The sequence below is a fragment of the Callorhinus ursinus genome, unplaced genomic scaffold (assembly GCF_003265705.2).
Source record: "Callorhinus ursinus isolate GAN/ISIS: 27379988/994484 unplaced genomic scaffold, GSC_fseal_2.0 scaffold4, whole genome shotgun sequence".
In the NCBI taxonomy this organism is placed as follows: domain Eukaryota; kingdom Metazoa; phylum Chordata; class Mammalia; order Carnivora; family Otariidae; genus Callorhinus; species Callorhinus ursinus.
Window position 1 is genome coordinate 19750845 of NW_027397066.1, and position 15685 is coordinate 19766529.

A 15685-nucleotide genomic window follows, 5' to 3' on the forward strand; every position below is an offset into this window, starting at 1 on the left:
TGGAAACTGCTTTGGTGAATAAGTAATAACTACTTGAAACTAGCACCTCAACGGATGGAAACGCTAAGCTTCGAATAGTTATTTCTGCAGTGTTGGGGAAAAGTCTGATTTTTCCAGTGCTTGGGTGAGCCTTAGATCTTCCTGGATTTGTATTCCACCTCCATTACTTGCTGGGTACACAGAGCTTGGATAAAATATTTCAGTGGGATAAGCCTCAGGTTCTTCAGGTTTGAAATGGAAATAAAGATGATGATGAAGATGATGATAGCAAAACCCATCTTCGAGGGCTGCTGGAAAGGTTAATGGAGAGAATCCTTGGAAAACTCTTAACATACCATGTGAGGCTCTGATGAGAGTCTACAAGATGAATACATTCAATATTTTCTGAAATATTGGTCCATTACTTGCTTTTTCAACACAAAGGAAAAGTTACAATTGGCTTTGGTTTGAGTTGGTACATTCTGAATTATCAGGTTATTACTAAAAAGGTTTTTCCATTGCTCATCTGCTCAGCGCTCTTTGACATTAAGGGAATTTATCCAGACTGTATTTTGGATACCATCCATTAAAATTTCTTAGAAAATGTTTTTTTTTATGTTAAATATAATACAGCTTCACTATAGAAATAACAGAAAATATAGACAAAATTCAGAAGAAAATCAAAATCACCCATAATTTCATGCTCCTAATGCTGTCACTGACATTTTTTCTTTTAGGTTTTTCTCTATGCATCTTTGAACATAATTTATATATTATATGTATTATTTTTGTCCTATTTTCAAGTTCAGATGATATCATGAATGTTTGCATATGTTGTGAAAGATTTCCATAAACATTTTTAAATGGTTACATAATATTCTATTATCTGGATTTACCGTTACAACCTTTTATTATATCATGTAGTATAAATAACACCAGGATAGCAAATAAAAACATCTGATGCCCAGCTCCACAGATCTGGGTCCTTTAAAAAAAAAAATAATTTCTTTGATGAGTTTCACAATAAAGACCATTGCTACCTTATGTGGGGAGGCATTTACTATAGGTATTATAGAATAGGGTTTGGTAAACCATGGCTAGTAGGCCAACTCTAGCCAGCTTGTTTTTATAAATAAAGTTTTATTAGAACACAGCCATGCTCATTTGCTTCCATATTGTCTATGGCTGCTTTCATGCTGCAAGGACAGAGTTGAGTAGTTTAGCCTTGCCAAACCTAAAATATTTACTATCTGATTCTTTACGGAAAAAGTTGGCCAACTCCTGGTATTAGAATGGATGGGAGCCCAGGCTTTCTCGTTCAAAACCCAACAGTCCTAAACCATGCATTTTTAAATAACATGTTTTAAAAATCTTTCTTTAATTCATTATATTAAAAACAAGCAGAGGAAAATGAACATAAGATAATAAAATAGCTGAAATCAAATACACTTCCAAAAGCTGAATTCTGCTCCATCCACCTTTGGATATTTTAGAATTTTAGCCTGGATCAGCCAAAGCTTGATAGAAGAAGCTCAGAGACAAACTTAGGTATGTATGGAAAATTTATCATAATAAAGATGGCACCAAAAATCAGCTTGGAAGAGACGATTGCCCTGCCTACACTGTTGGCATATGGTGTGAGGTAGGAATCAAATCCACATTATATACAAAGATGAACTTCAGATTAAGACCTGAATATGAAAGGTAAACTGATGAAGTAGGGTTCTTAACATTGGTCCTTTTGTTAATCTGAGGAAACCTATGGACTCCTTCTCAGAATAATGTTTTTAAATGCATAAAGTGAACTAGACAGAATTACCAAGGAAACCAATTTTGCAGAAATGCAGACATTTAAAAAATTGTGAAGTAAAATATATGCTGCTTTATGAAAGTATTAACTGATAAGCTCTAGTAGTAAATCTCATAACTGTGGCAATTTTGAAATAGTGATGAGCATAAGCAAAATTTTGAGATATCCATAACAACTGTCACATAAGGTGAAGATATACTTAATTTATTCCAAGTTCACTGACACCTTGAATTTTAGGTTAATGCCCTCCAGGTTAAAAACCCCTTTCACGGAGCTGATAGAAGTGGAAAAGATTGTTTTTGTGTTCTTTAGGCTAGGGAAGAACTTCTTATAGTGGCCCCCTAACCCACAAAGAATTGATGAATTTGTCTGCTTTAAAATTCAAAAGTTTTATTCAGTAAAGCTCACTAGACTTTAAGAAGGGGGCAGGCTGAGAGAAAACTTCTGCAACTTCCAAAACCAACAAGGATTTAACATCTAGAACATACAAGGAGCTTCTGTAAAACAACAAGAAAAAGACAGGGAAACCAGTAGAAGATGGGTAAAGCATATGAACAGAGAGCTCACAGAAGGGAAAATCTTGAATGTGTCATAAGCATATAATGAGAGGCTCAACCTCTCTTGTAATAAATGATCAGAAGATTAAAACATCAGTGGAATCGAGACTACTCTGTACCCTCCCGTGTTCCATAAATAAAAAGCCTATTACCACCAAGTGTTGGCAAGGATGTGGGAAAATGAGAACCCTTACGCATCGTTGATAGGATAGAAAGTTTTATAACCACTCTGAGAACAGTCTAGTGATACTGAAATGAAGGAGCACATGTCTTATGACTCAGCTCTCTTACACTGAGTATAGGAACTCTGGCATACTGTTTCCCAAGTGAACACATGTGAGGATCTTGATCTCAGCATTGGCAGTGGTGGTGGTTACTTGAGGCAACTTGATAGAAAAGTGGAAGGTGCATACTGATGTATGTATACAAGGGAGCATATGCAGCCATAGGTGTGATGTTCTATACACATACGACAACCCAGATATACCCTTGACTCATAACATTGCATGCAAAAAGTAAGAACACCAAGAGATTTATGCACAATGCTCTTTAGAAAATTAAAAACACATACACAGAAAACAACACTACTTATTTCATAAGGTACCCGTATCTTGAGATTGAATATACAAAAAGACAATGGCCGGACCCTATATAAAAATAGAACTCTGACCCACAACTTGGAGCAGCCTGCCCAAGAAACCAAACCCTTATCTCAAATAACCAGCCCCGGAAGCCAGCCTGCTGAGTCATTTCTGTGGGAAGTCAGGCTTCTAACCGATCCAAAAACTAAACGACAACTTCTGGCCCCAAGTGGCCAGGTTTTGATTAATAACTGACAGCTTCCCTAATATTTGTCCCCACTTCCAACTTAAGATACCAGTCAGAGAAAGCCAAACCCCAAACCCAAAGTCACATAGGGATGCTTCGCTTCTAGTTAGCCCACCTCCAGCTTCGGCCAACAGCCTCCAATTGGGACATGCATGAAGCCTTCCCCCTTCCCACGATGAAACTTTCCCACTCCTCTGCCTGCCTTTGAATCTCTGCCAAAATGCAAGCGACAGTGGCTGGACCCCTTTGCTAATAGCAAACTTGTAATAAATAGCCTTTGCTTATTCTCATTTGGTTGGTCTTTGTTTATTTCCATGATTTCCAAAGGTCTTTTGGGCACAGTTGAGTGGTACGGTACCCCTTGTGCGGTGGGAATGAATTGGAATGCAGATCAGGACCGCGCATGGATCCCTGCAGACTCCGTACCGTGAATGTGGAGGAAGTGATTAACAGAACTTTCCATAAGAAGGTCCGTGAAAAAGAAACAAAGATTTAAAAAATTAGTTGATTTTAATTTCTTTCTGCATGGTATCTTTCTCTTCTAAAATCTTTTCTACTGTCCTCTTCCGGGCTTTCGTCTGCTTGGGCTTGGGGGCTAAGTACCCAGATCATTCTTCAGCCAGATGGAGGTGCTCAAGGTATAAAATGAAGCTGCAGTCTCCCTGGCTTGTCCAGACCCGCGCGCGTAGCAGCGGTGTAGACGCCCCGTCAAGGTCCCTGCCAAACCTGACCGTCTCTAAGAAACTCTCCTGCCCCAGCAAAGGCAGAAGGGGCCTTGAATCCCGTTTTTTTCTGCCTACAGCCCGGTTTTATCTGTTAGAGCATAGTTTACAGCCAGGGTCCTCCTTAACCAGTCAGTGCAGGAGATTAAAGGACAAAATAGCCCCAATGATTTCATCTCTCTCTTTTTCAGCGAAAAATACTTTTCCAAACTATTAAGTCTTCTGTGAAGGTTATAGTAGAGGACTGAGGTTCAGTTTAGCCCACTTATTAAGATATAGGCTACCCAGCCCCAATAGAAAAAATAAACAAACAACGAATAGTTTACTTGGATTTATGCACAGTTTGTCTAATCAATCAATCTGTAAACATTATGCAAATGTGTGTAAACCCAAACCTAGCCCAGACGGTGCATATGCATTGTTATGTAAACGATCAATCTTGTTAATGCAAATATTAATATAAACCTGACATTAAACGCAAGTTTACACAGCCTTGCTGGTTGAAGGCGGCTTGATTTACATTGAAATGTAAATAGCAGTAGTGCTCTTTTTGGGGCTTTGGAAAACAGACTGACTAGAGTTCACCGGGTGGCCTGTCCCCATCAGGTTCCCCAGACCCAGACCCAACCCCTTCCTTCCAGGCATCTCAGGAGGAATTTGGGGAGAGTCTGGATGGCAACTCATGGGCCCTTACTTGTGTCCTTGTTTTTGATGTTCTAGCTCCTCCTGGCCCCCTTTAGGACCCCAGGGCTCCAGTCTCCAAACCAATGATGCAGGGACAGTCATTCACCACCTTTCACTCTCTCATGAATTGAGGGCTTGGAAGTGAGCTCTCGTGCCAAGATTGGCCATTGGGTGGCCTGCTGGGTAGCTCTGTGTGGGACAGGTCTCCCTTCGCTCTGCCCACGTCCTTTCCTGGGCTGGCTTCTTATCCTTCAAGTCTGTTTTAAGTGTCACCAGGACTTCCTTGATATTCTCAGTAGGTTTTCTCCTCCAGGGTTCTCCATAAGAGCACCCTGTGCATCACATTCATGATGCTCTCCTCAATGTGTCATGACAGACTTATTTCCTTCTGTGTTTACTGTTGTCCATCCTCCCCACCTTTAAGCTTCATGGGATCAGAGCTAATGCCTGTTTGGTTCATCACTTTATCCTCAGTGCCAGGCCCATGAGATGTGCTTGGAAAAATTCTGTTGGATGGATGGACCATTGGACGGACAGACACGCACACTCTGCAGCCTTGTTGCTTAGCACAAAGATCCACCATCCGGAATTCACCTGGTTCCGTCTTTTCTTTTAGGACCTGGGTCCTGCCTTGAATACACTGATAATTTGCCTCACTCTCCCCCCCCCCCCCCCCCCCGGCGCCTTCTGTCAGAGCTGGATTCTGGTCTCTGAGCTCCCACCACGGCATGATGATAATAGTAGGAGGACAAGTCGCTGTCATATATTCAACACTTAGTAGGTTCCAGGTATTACACTTGGTGCTTTATACCCATAATCTCCTCTGAACGTTAATCTTCAAAGCATATTTTCAAAAGATCAGGCCTTTAACGAGGAGTCAAAAGTAGAAGACTTGGGCGGGGGCAGTGCAGGGCCCAGCTCAGAGTCTAGATTGGAAGTCATCTAGGTCTGGGTCCAAATGGGATTGAGACAGTGGGATTGAGAGTCTAGCACGAGAATTTTGTAAATATTCGTAATTTTTTCCAGCTCTTACACAAAAGTTCAGACATCTAGAGACCAAGGACTGCATTTATTCTGTTTGATCACTTTGTCTCCTTTGTCCTCTTTGGACCCTTGGTTGCTTTCTGCTCTTTCCTGTCCCCCAATATGCCTTCTAGTAGAGAATTTGCATGGGATGTTCCCCATGGTGCCTCCACTGAGATCAGCCACCCCAAGCTGAGACTGAGGAAGTTAATGACCCAGGTCCTTGTGGAAGTGAAAGAAAGAGGCACTAAAAATGACCTGGAACTCTTAAACATGCCAATCAGTCCTAACCCTAAAGGCCCTGAAACCAAGGGCGTGCTTCTGGGCTCTGCAAGGCACAGTTGGTGGGCTGCTACTTGCAGCGGGAGCCTGTCTACTCCTGGGCTGGTCTGTTTACATCTGACTCCCCCCAGATAGCAGGCCTTGCATCTTATTCATCTTTGTAACTCAGCAGCCAGCATGGTGCCCGCACGTGGTGGGTGTTTGATCAACTTGCTGAATGAGTATTCCCTTTCCAACCCCTCTCACCCAGATTTATTGGACTTCTACCTTTTTAGGGTGCTTTTTGGAGGCGGTACTTTTAATATTGCCTTTGATCTTCATTTGGGTGGGAATTGGCGGTGCAATGGGAAGAAAACCACCCAAATATAATTTCTCCTAGGCTCTCTCAATACATCTCCAAGCAATGCCTGCCTGAACACCACCTGCTGCCAGAGAGTCTCTGTCCTTGGCCAGATGGAGCTCCTCCACGCCAGTGAGTGAACCCCAATGATTAATAGCAGATGCAGACCCCAGGAGCTCCCTGCAAAAGCAGAAATGCCCGCTGTGATGAGGAACTTTCCACTGCCTATAAGGAAAGCTTATAGGAGAAACTATAAGAAAGAGAAACTAAACCGGAGTGTGAAGGTGGGGCTGAACTATTTCTCTTATATCTTATTAAGAGTAACACCTTCGGGCGCCTGGGTGGCTCAGTTGGTTGAGCGACTGCCTTCGGCTCAGGTCATGATCCCGGAGTCCTGGGATCGAGTCCCGCATCGGGCTCCCTGCTCAGCGAGGAGCCTGCTTCTCCCTCTGACCCTCCCCCCTCTCATGTACTCTCTCTCTCTCAAATAAATAAATAAATCTTAAAAAAAAAAAAAAAAAAGAGTAACACCTTCACTTCTTTTTTAAAGATTTTATTTATTTATTTGACAGAGAGAGAGAGAGAGAGAGAGCGAGAGAGGGAACACAAGCAGGTGGAGTGGGAGAGGGAGAAGCAGGCTTCCCCACGGAGAAGGGAGGCCAATGCGGGGCTCCATCCCAGGACCCTGGGATCATGACCTGAGCCGAAGGCAGACTCTTAACCGACTGAGCCACCCAGGCGCCCCAGTAACACCTTCATTTGGACTGGGCTTTGGAATTGATAAAATGATCTTTCTTGTACCATCTCATTCGCTTATCTCCAATTTGCAGATGGAGAAACTGCTCTGAGACAGGCCACCACAGCATCTGGAGCCTCCCGTGATCAGCTGCCAGCATCCTTTAATGAGAAGTCATGTGTTCCTTGATGTCTCTCCAGGAGTAGCTCAATGTAAGTAAGGACCTTGGGGCGGTCGGCTAGATGACCCCTAGCTGAGTGACTGTAATTGTTCTGACCGTTATGGGCTCACAAACCATTTTTTTTTAGAGAAAGGAGATGTTAGCCAAGATGGGATTTTTCCCAGAAGAATTCTTTAGAAAAGTGCCAGAAACCTTTACCTTCCACCTTGACAGTCCCCAGAGACAAACTGAAAAGACCTCGCTTAATGCCTCATCTGAAGGGTATTTGCAATGCTGGCTTCATCATTCAAAGCAGGAAAGGCCTTTGTCATGGTCAGATGGCTTTAATGTGTTCTGAATGCTACATAAATTCAAACTTGATGGCTCATTTATTTGTTGGATTGAAGTTTTATACAATAAACTAAGCCTTGGTATTTACTAATAACTTGTGCACTGCCCTTTGTTTGTTTAGAACAGCCAGAAAGCAAAGAAGTTGACCGAGTCCCTCATGGCCAATATGGTGTTCAGATCCTGGCATTTCCTGGGACCGTTTATGGATCGGTGGGAGGCGGGGGGGTGGTAAGAGGGTTGTTTGTGGAGCGAGCAAGGGGCACTGTGGGGAAAGGAGGAGAGGGGAAACATTGTGGGTGTGGGTTTTATTCCAAACAAATTTGACATAGTCCTACCACCCGTGCTTCAATCGCTGAATTCAGTGAGCTGGGAATTCAGAACATTGAGTGACAGGCCAGGCTTGGCTAGTGACTTGTGGCACGACCTTGGAAGATTCATTTTCCCCTGCTGTGTCTCGCTGTCTCACTCTGGAAAAAAAAAAAAAGAAAGAAAAGAAAGCTTATAATAAATTCTATTCATCGTTCAAGGTGAGCTTCCTTAAACTACTCTCCTTTTGGGAGATCTTTGCTCTTTATGTCTACCCCACCCACAAAAATTTCTCTCTTTCTCAGAATCCAAGAGATGTTATTTGTCCCGTGTCTTATGGGCAAGAACACAGGCTTTGCATTTTGGTGTGCGACCGAGCTGAGTGTGAGTTCTGACTCTGCCATCCATCTAAACTCGAACAAGTTAGGGAATGGTTTTGAGTTCCCATTTCCTTTTCTGTAACATGGGAATAACGGCATATATCTTGTCATGTTGTGAGAAGTAGGGGATTGGACACATGTGAGGCCCTCAACTCCGTGCCTGGCATTTAGGAAGTACTCCTGACAAAGAGGGGTAAGTTTCATTACAGCCTCATATTTTGGGGTCCAGAACAGATTGTAAGCTCCTCAGGGGAAGGGACTGGGTGGTTTTCTGAAGGCACAGCATCTAGCACCTGGACATTTTTCTGTGGTATTTTCCATGACCACAGATGTTCACAGTCTATGTCTCAGACAGATAATGTGACTGCCTCTCAGAAGATTCTCTGGGAGCTGCAGCATTTTTTAGTTCATTTCAAGGGTAAGAACAAGTTCTGGGAATGACACAAGTGGGCAAAATCTGAAAATCTCTACATTCCATGGCTGAGGAAATAGATTCCTGTTAAGATTGGGCCATAGGGTTTGCCTTCAGCACCTCCTTATTTCCAGACAACTACATTCTTCTTCCAGTCTCACTTATGGGGTCCACCAGGGGGCTCAGAGATGGGATAAGTTCTGGCCCTGAAAGAAGGAAATGGCTTGCTGGATTAGAGCCGCAAGTCACCGTCACTGGTGTCTCAGGCCCTCCTGGATGCTGGCGCCTGACTGGAGCCTGACCTGAGGCTTGCTGCTCCTGAACGCCTTTACTTTCTGCTGTAGCTGACTCTGGCAGTTCCTTCCCCCTCTTCTATGTTGGAGGAGTCTTCATTTTTCCAGTCTGTGCATCTCCCTCAAGTCACCTAGAGGAATTCAGATTGGTCTAAGCCAATTGGGCAGTGCCATTCCCCAAATTTAGCCAGTGAGAATAGAACTTCCGAGTAAAGTTTCTTAACTCTAAAAAAAGGGATAGAAGAGATAACAAGAAGAGCTGGTTCCCTGTGTTATTAGGATTCTCCAGAGAACCAATAGGGTGTGTGTGTGTGTGTGTGTGTGTGTGTGTGTGTGTGTGTGTGTGTGTACTATAAGGAATTGGCTCACATGATTATGGAGATAGGCAAGTTTTGAGATCTGTGTGGTGAGTCGGCAAGTTGGAGACCCAAGAGAGCCTATAGTTTAATTCCAGTCTGAGTCTGAAGTTTGGAGAACCAGGAGCCAATGGTGGAGTTTCAGTCTGAAGGTCAGCAAGACCAAGATCTAATAAAAGCTACTGCTTCAGTTTGAATCTGAAGGCAGGAAAAAGGCCCAGTTTAAGGGCAGTCAGGCAGAAGAATTCTCTCTTTCCTGGGGGGACAGTCAGTCTTTGTGGTCCATTCCAAGCCTTCAACTGATTAGATGAGGCTCACCCACATTAGGAAAAGCAATCTGCTTTATTCAGTCTATTCATTTCAATGTTAATCTCATCCAAATACACCCTCACAGAAATACCCAGAATAACACTCAAGCAGATTTCTGGGGACCCTGTGGCCTAGTCAAATTGACACATAAAATTACCCATCACATTCCTTTTCTGACTTGCTGTAGGTGATTAGTTGACTGTGTCTCCCAAAAAGATATGTTGAGATTCTAACCCTTGGTACTTTAGAAGGTGACCTTATTTGGGAATGGGGTCATTGCAGGTATAGTTAAGATGAGGTCACACTGGCAGAAGGTGGGCCCTAATCCAATATGACTAGTGTCCTTATAAAAAGAGGGAAATTTGGACACAGGTACTGAGAGAAGGTGGTGCGAAGACAGAGACAGAGACAGGAGTTATGGTAGCTGCCAGCCAAGAAATGCCAAGGATTTTGCAGTACCCGAAGCTAAGAGAAAGGCCTGGAACAGATTCTCCACTGAAGCTCTCAGAAGAGAACCAATCCTGCCAACACCTTATTTTCTGACTTCTGGTCTCCAGAACTAGGAGACAGTAAACTTTGTTGTCTTAAGCCACCCAGTTTGTGGCACTTTGTTACAAAAGCCCTAGGGAACAGTGTGTCACGATGTCATGCTCGGGACTGTTGTGTTCTCTTGCTACCATGAGGGCTGTTCACAGACACGCTGGGGATGATGGTGCAGAGTCAGAAAAATGTGGGTATTTGATGAATTTTTTGAGCTTCTGAATTAACCAGCTCAGAAACTGCCCTACGTCTAAACTTTTTGTAATATGAGATAGTATGTTTCAACCAGTTGGGATTGAATTTTCTGAGATTTGCAGAAAGAGTATCTGACTGATGGACTGATCTCACATCTTCCCTGCTCAGAGAGACCCCCCCTTCTATGTTCCTTGTCTTTGTGAATGGCTTCACCAACCACCGCCACCCATCACCACAGATGCCCAAAGGAGAAACCCGGTTGCCATCCTTGCTGCTGCCTTTTCTCATCCTCCTAACTTAATCATTCATTAGGCCCTGGCAGTGACCTCCTTATTGGCTTTCAGTATGCCCAGTCGTCACTCCCTCGATGCTGTCTTTCCTCTTATGTGTTATCACAGTAGCTTAATTGGACTCTCTGTGTCAAATAATGATCAACTGAGACCATTCTCCTCACTGAGCCAGAGTGATGTTCCATAATATACAATTTTCCCAAGTGACTCTCATTGTCTTTAGGACAAAGTTCAAGCCCAGCTCCTTAGCATGGTGTTCATTGTCATTTATGATCTGGCTTCTGGTTCCTATTTCAGCCTCATCTCTCTCTCTCTCTTTTTTTTTTTTTTATTTGACAGAGACAGAGATAGCCAGAGCAGCGGGAGTGGGAGAGGGAGAGCAGGCTTCCCGCCAAGGAGGGAGCCCAATGTGGGACTCGATCCCAGGACCCTGGGATCATGACCTGAGCTGAAGGCAGATGCTTAACGACTGAGCCACCCAGGTCCCCTCAGCCTCATCTCTTATCACCTGTCCTATGGTCAGACTTGAAGCTACTGAAGTTTTCACTCTCTCTCTCTCTTGCCTTAGGACCTTTGCTTATGCAGCTCCCTCAAGATGAAATGCTACCCATCTCTCTTGGCCTGACCAGTGTCAACTCATTCTTCAGGCTTCAACTTGGCCACTCCCTCCTCCAGGAGACCTTTTCTGATACTCTGCTATTTTTTGGTTGGATGTTTTCAGGTTCTAGAACAACATTGATACCACCCTTACCCTTAACGTGGCCTGAGGGGCTCCAGGTTGTGGTAGCAAAAGCACGGGGCAGAGAGCAAGGAGACCCAGGCTCTTCCCTTTGTGTCTGCCCCTGAGGAAGCTGTGGGACATTGGGAAAGTCCCTTCTCTTCTTGCAGCATCGAATGAGGGAGTAGGGCTATGTCAGTAGTCTTCAAGCTACGTCCTTCAGAGCCTGAGGGTTCCAGAGAGATGGCCCAGGTAAGGGGCAAAAGAAGGCAAAACAACTCCTCTATCCCGTGTTCTAATTCCATTTAGGTCTTACTAACATCTGTATCACATACTGTACTTCCATAAGAATTTTTTCAAAAAAGAAAGAGCTTTAAAGTGTTAGAAAACCATGATTCTTTCTAACTAATGTCTCATTCCACTCAAAGATCCTGTTGTAGCACGGCAGGTGGAGAGAGAGAGAGGTTGAGGAGACAGAAGATGAACACAGCAAGGTCTATGAGAGGAAGTGAGGAGAACTATCAACCCAGCCAATTGCTTTGGCCCACTCAAACCTGGTCCAGGTTGTAAAGAAGCAAGAGGCTGTGTGCTGAGACTGGAGAGTAGGGGTTTGGAGTCCAGAAAGCCTGGGTTATCCAGACTCTGAACCAGTGTGTCACTGCCTGTACGTTCAACAGAGTCACCTGGGAGCTTTTAAGAAACAGTGATGTCAGGGGCCCCTCCTCAGACAACTGAACCATCTCCAGGTGTGGAGCTGAGGCATCCGGGTCATTCTGAAGGATCTAAACCCTGGGAGGGGACGGGCTGTGACTGTCTTGCTCACCATCATAGTCCCGGTGCCTAGTGCATAGGGTCAGCAGGCAATCAGCAACAGCAAATATTGAGTGAATAGGTGAGTAAATGAGTTTCATATTAGCAACTGATCAGATTTATATCACCTGCTTCAGGTTATTGCAACTTGCTGAGGTTCAGTTATCTCATATGTAAAGTGAGAAAAGTAATTTCTACTTGGAAATGATGCTTTGAGAATTAATATTATGTCAGGTACCTTGCAGAGCATATGGCACATTGTAGCTGATTAATAAAATGGTACTACAATCACTTGTGGTAATTGATATTGCTCAGATTCAGACCAAAAATTAACTCGGTTCAAGTGTGCCTGCCATGTATCAGTCAGGATCGCTAACTTACGCTGTGTTAACAAATAATCCCTATCTCAGGGGCATAACATAGTAAAGGTTTATTTTTATCTGTATTACTTGTCATTACAGGTTGGCTGGGGGCTGTCAGAATTTCAGTCCTATGGAACATTGCAATTGTTGTTTACCAGGAAACTAAAGAGGAATACCTTCTGGTGCTCCTTCCCCTGGCAAACACTCAGCCCAGAAATGACCGGCAGAGCCTCCACTTACAGTTGATTGGCCAGAATGAGTCACATTGTGCTATCTACCGCAGGGGCCCAGAAAGTGCAATCCCACCAGGTGCCCCACAAGGCAGAGGACTGAAAGTCACATTGATGAGCAACAAAACTGATTAGCACAGTTGTTCTCAGTGGTCCTGCCTGACTATATACACCTAGCTCCAAACAAAGACAGCATGTGTCGATGACAGTTTGAGGAACAAGGCGCTCTGAGCATTTGTCGTGCTTTGATACCCAACATTAATTCCTCATTTTGGAGTCAGCACTCAAACATAATTTTTAAAGAACTTAATGAGATTTAATTTACATCCCACAAATTTTACCAGTGACAAATTTCAATGATTTTTAGATTTATAGAGTTGTGCATCCATCGCCCCAATTCAGCATTTCCATCACCTCCTGCCTGTGTGAAGTCAATCCCCACCCACGCACCGAACCTCAAGCAAATATTAATCTGTCTCTACATATTGACCCTTTCTGAACATTTCACACAGATGAAATCATACAATACATAGTGTTTTGTGTTTGGCTTCTTTCACTTCACATAATGTTTTTGAGGTTCATCCGTGTGGTAGCATTGTAGGAGGGTTCAAAGGATTTGGGGGTGATGGAGAACAATATATATGACCTGGAGAGGCAGTGACACGCAAGCCTTATTGGGTGGTGCTCAGGATTGCATGAGAGGGTAAATCCCTTTCAGGACGAGACCATTCAGAGGCGTATGGTTCTGGGACCACCATCCAGAAAGGGAGGAGATCAGGAGAACTCCCGACAGAGAGCTGGGTCAGAAAGGGGGCTTTCATGTCTCAGTGATGCCACTCAGCGGTGCTCTCTGGATCTGGGAGGAAGGCAGGTCTTATCTACCGCTAGTAGATAGGGGATGAGGTTTAGTGGGGAATGCAAAGAAGCTAAGCTCTAAATGGTTAAAAATCTGTTTGTTATGACTGTTTTAAAATAATTGGATGTATAAGAATTTGGGTCTCATCAGGCTTTTTGGCTAATGAGTCTCAAGCCTGCAGAAATAACCAACCTAGGGGCCAATACACAGAGACCTTATTTGGCTCATTTACATAACAAGCATATATCAATAATTCCTTCCTTCCTTCCTTCCTTCCTTCCTTTCTTTCTTTCTTTCTTTTTCTTTCTTTCTTTCTTTCTTTCTTCTTTTTCTCTCTCTTTCTTTTCTTTTACTTTCCTCCCTTCCTCCCTTCCTTTCTCTTTTTTCTTTCTGCTGACTAGTATTCTGTTATATAGACCCACCACATTTTGTTTATCCATTCATCAGCTGATGAACATGTCGATGTTTCCAGAATTTGCTCTTATAAGTAATACTGCTATGATCATTTACAAACAAGTCTTTTTTGAGATAGGTTTTCATTTCTCTCAGGTAGATTCCTAGGAGTGGCATGGCTAGGTCATATAATACTTTTATATTTGCCTTTAAAAGAAACAAATTGTTTTCTAAAGCAGCTGTAAACATTTTGCGTCACTGCCAGCAATGTTATGAGGGGTCTAAGTTCTCTGCATTCTTGCCAACATTTGTTATTGTCTTGTCTTGTTGATTATAGCCAGTCTAGTTGATGTGAAGTAGTGTCTCATTGTGGGTTTTTTTTTCCATTTCGCTGATGATGTTGAGCATTTTTTTATGTGCTTATCAGTGATTCATGTATTTTCTTTGGTGACACATCTTCTTTGGCCCATTTTTAAATTGAGCTGCTCTTCTTTATTTATTCTGTTCTTCATTCTGGATACAAGTCTCTTCTCAGATATACAATTTGAAATTATTTTCTTCCAGTCTATGACTCCTTCCATTTTCTTAATGATATCTTTTGAAGCACTAAGTTGTTAATTTTGATGAAACCTGATTTATCAATTTTTTCTTTTATGGATCATGTTTTTGGTGTTGCCTCTAAAGAATTCTTGATCTAATCCAAGCTCACAGGGATTTATTCCTGTTTTCAATTTCTAGAAGTTTTATAATTTTAGCTCTTAAATTTATGTCTATGATCCATTTTGAATTCATTTTTTTGTATGGTGTGAAGGGTCTAAATTCATCTTTTTGCATGTGGATATTTAATTGTCCCTGTACCATTTGTTGGAAAGACGATTCTTTCCTCATTGAACTGTCTTGAAATCTTTGTAGAAAATCTATTGACCCTAAGTATGTGTTTATTTCTAATCTCAATTCTGTTTAATTTAGATACTTCTATCTCCTTATGCCAGTGCTGGACTGCCTTTTTTTTTTTAAGCTTCATTTACCTATTTATTTGAGAGAGAGAGAGAGAGAGTGTGTGCACAGGCAGGGGGATGGAAAGAAGGAGAGGGAGAAAGAAAATCTCAAGCAGAGTTCGTGTTGAGCACAGAGCCTGACATGGGGTTCGATCTCATGACCCTGATATCACTCCATTGTTTTGATTACTATAGCATTATAGTAAGTTTTAAAGTGAAAGTTCTCATACATTTTTCTTCTTTCTCAAAATTGGTTTGGCTATTCTGGGACTTTTGCCTTTTCATATACATTTTAAGATCAGCTTGTCAATTTCTAGAAAAAAAAGTTCTGGAATTTTAAAAGAGAGTATGTTGAGTCTAAAGACTGTTAATTTTACTTTCCTCGTTTTTCTACATTGTTGATAATTAAATATACTGCATGGGCAAATAAGGATCATGTGTCATAAACAAAGTTAAAATCAAACATTTTGAGCCCAAGTTCTGCCAAAGAAAAACATCTAATTAATAAATGGAGACCATGAAACTGGAAAAAAATAAAGATTAATGTGGGAATAATTGATTTAACAATTTTGTTTTCAATCTACTAACATGGACTATTTCTCATATATTCAGATTTTCTTTAATTCTTCTCCATAGTGGTTTGTAATTTTCAGTACACAAGTCCACAAGTCTTATACTTTATTGGTAAATCTATTCCCAAATATTTTATCCTTTTTGATGTTATTGTGAATGACATTGTTTTCTTAATTTCATTTTGTGGATTGT

General features: G+C 42.3%; 1 long non-coding RNA gene across 1 annotated transcript; it reads left to right on the forward strand.

Annotated features, from left to right (window-relative positions):
* The first annotated feature begins 3600 nt into the window (after positions 1 to 3600).
* LOC141372577 (uncharacterized) lies at positions 3601 to 7939 on the forward strand. The gene is made up of 4 exons (XR_012377860.1): positions 3601 to 3643; positions 6265 to 6357; positions 7056 to 7173; positions 7270 to 7939. It is a non-coding gene; the product is annotated as an uncharacterized lncRNA (long non-coding RNA).
* Positions 7940 to 15685: the final 7746 nt, after the last annotated feature.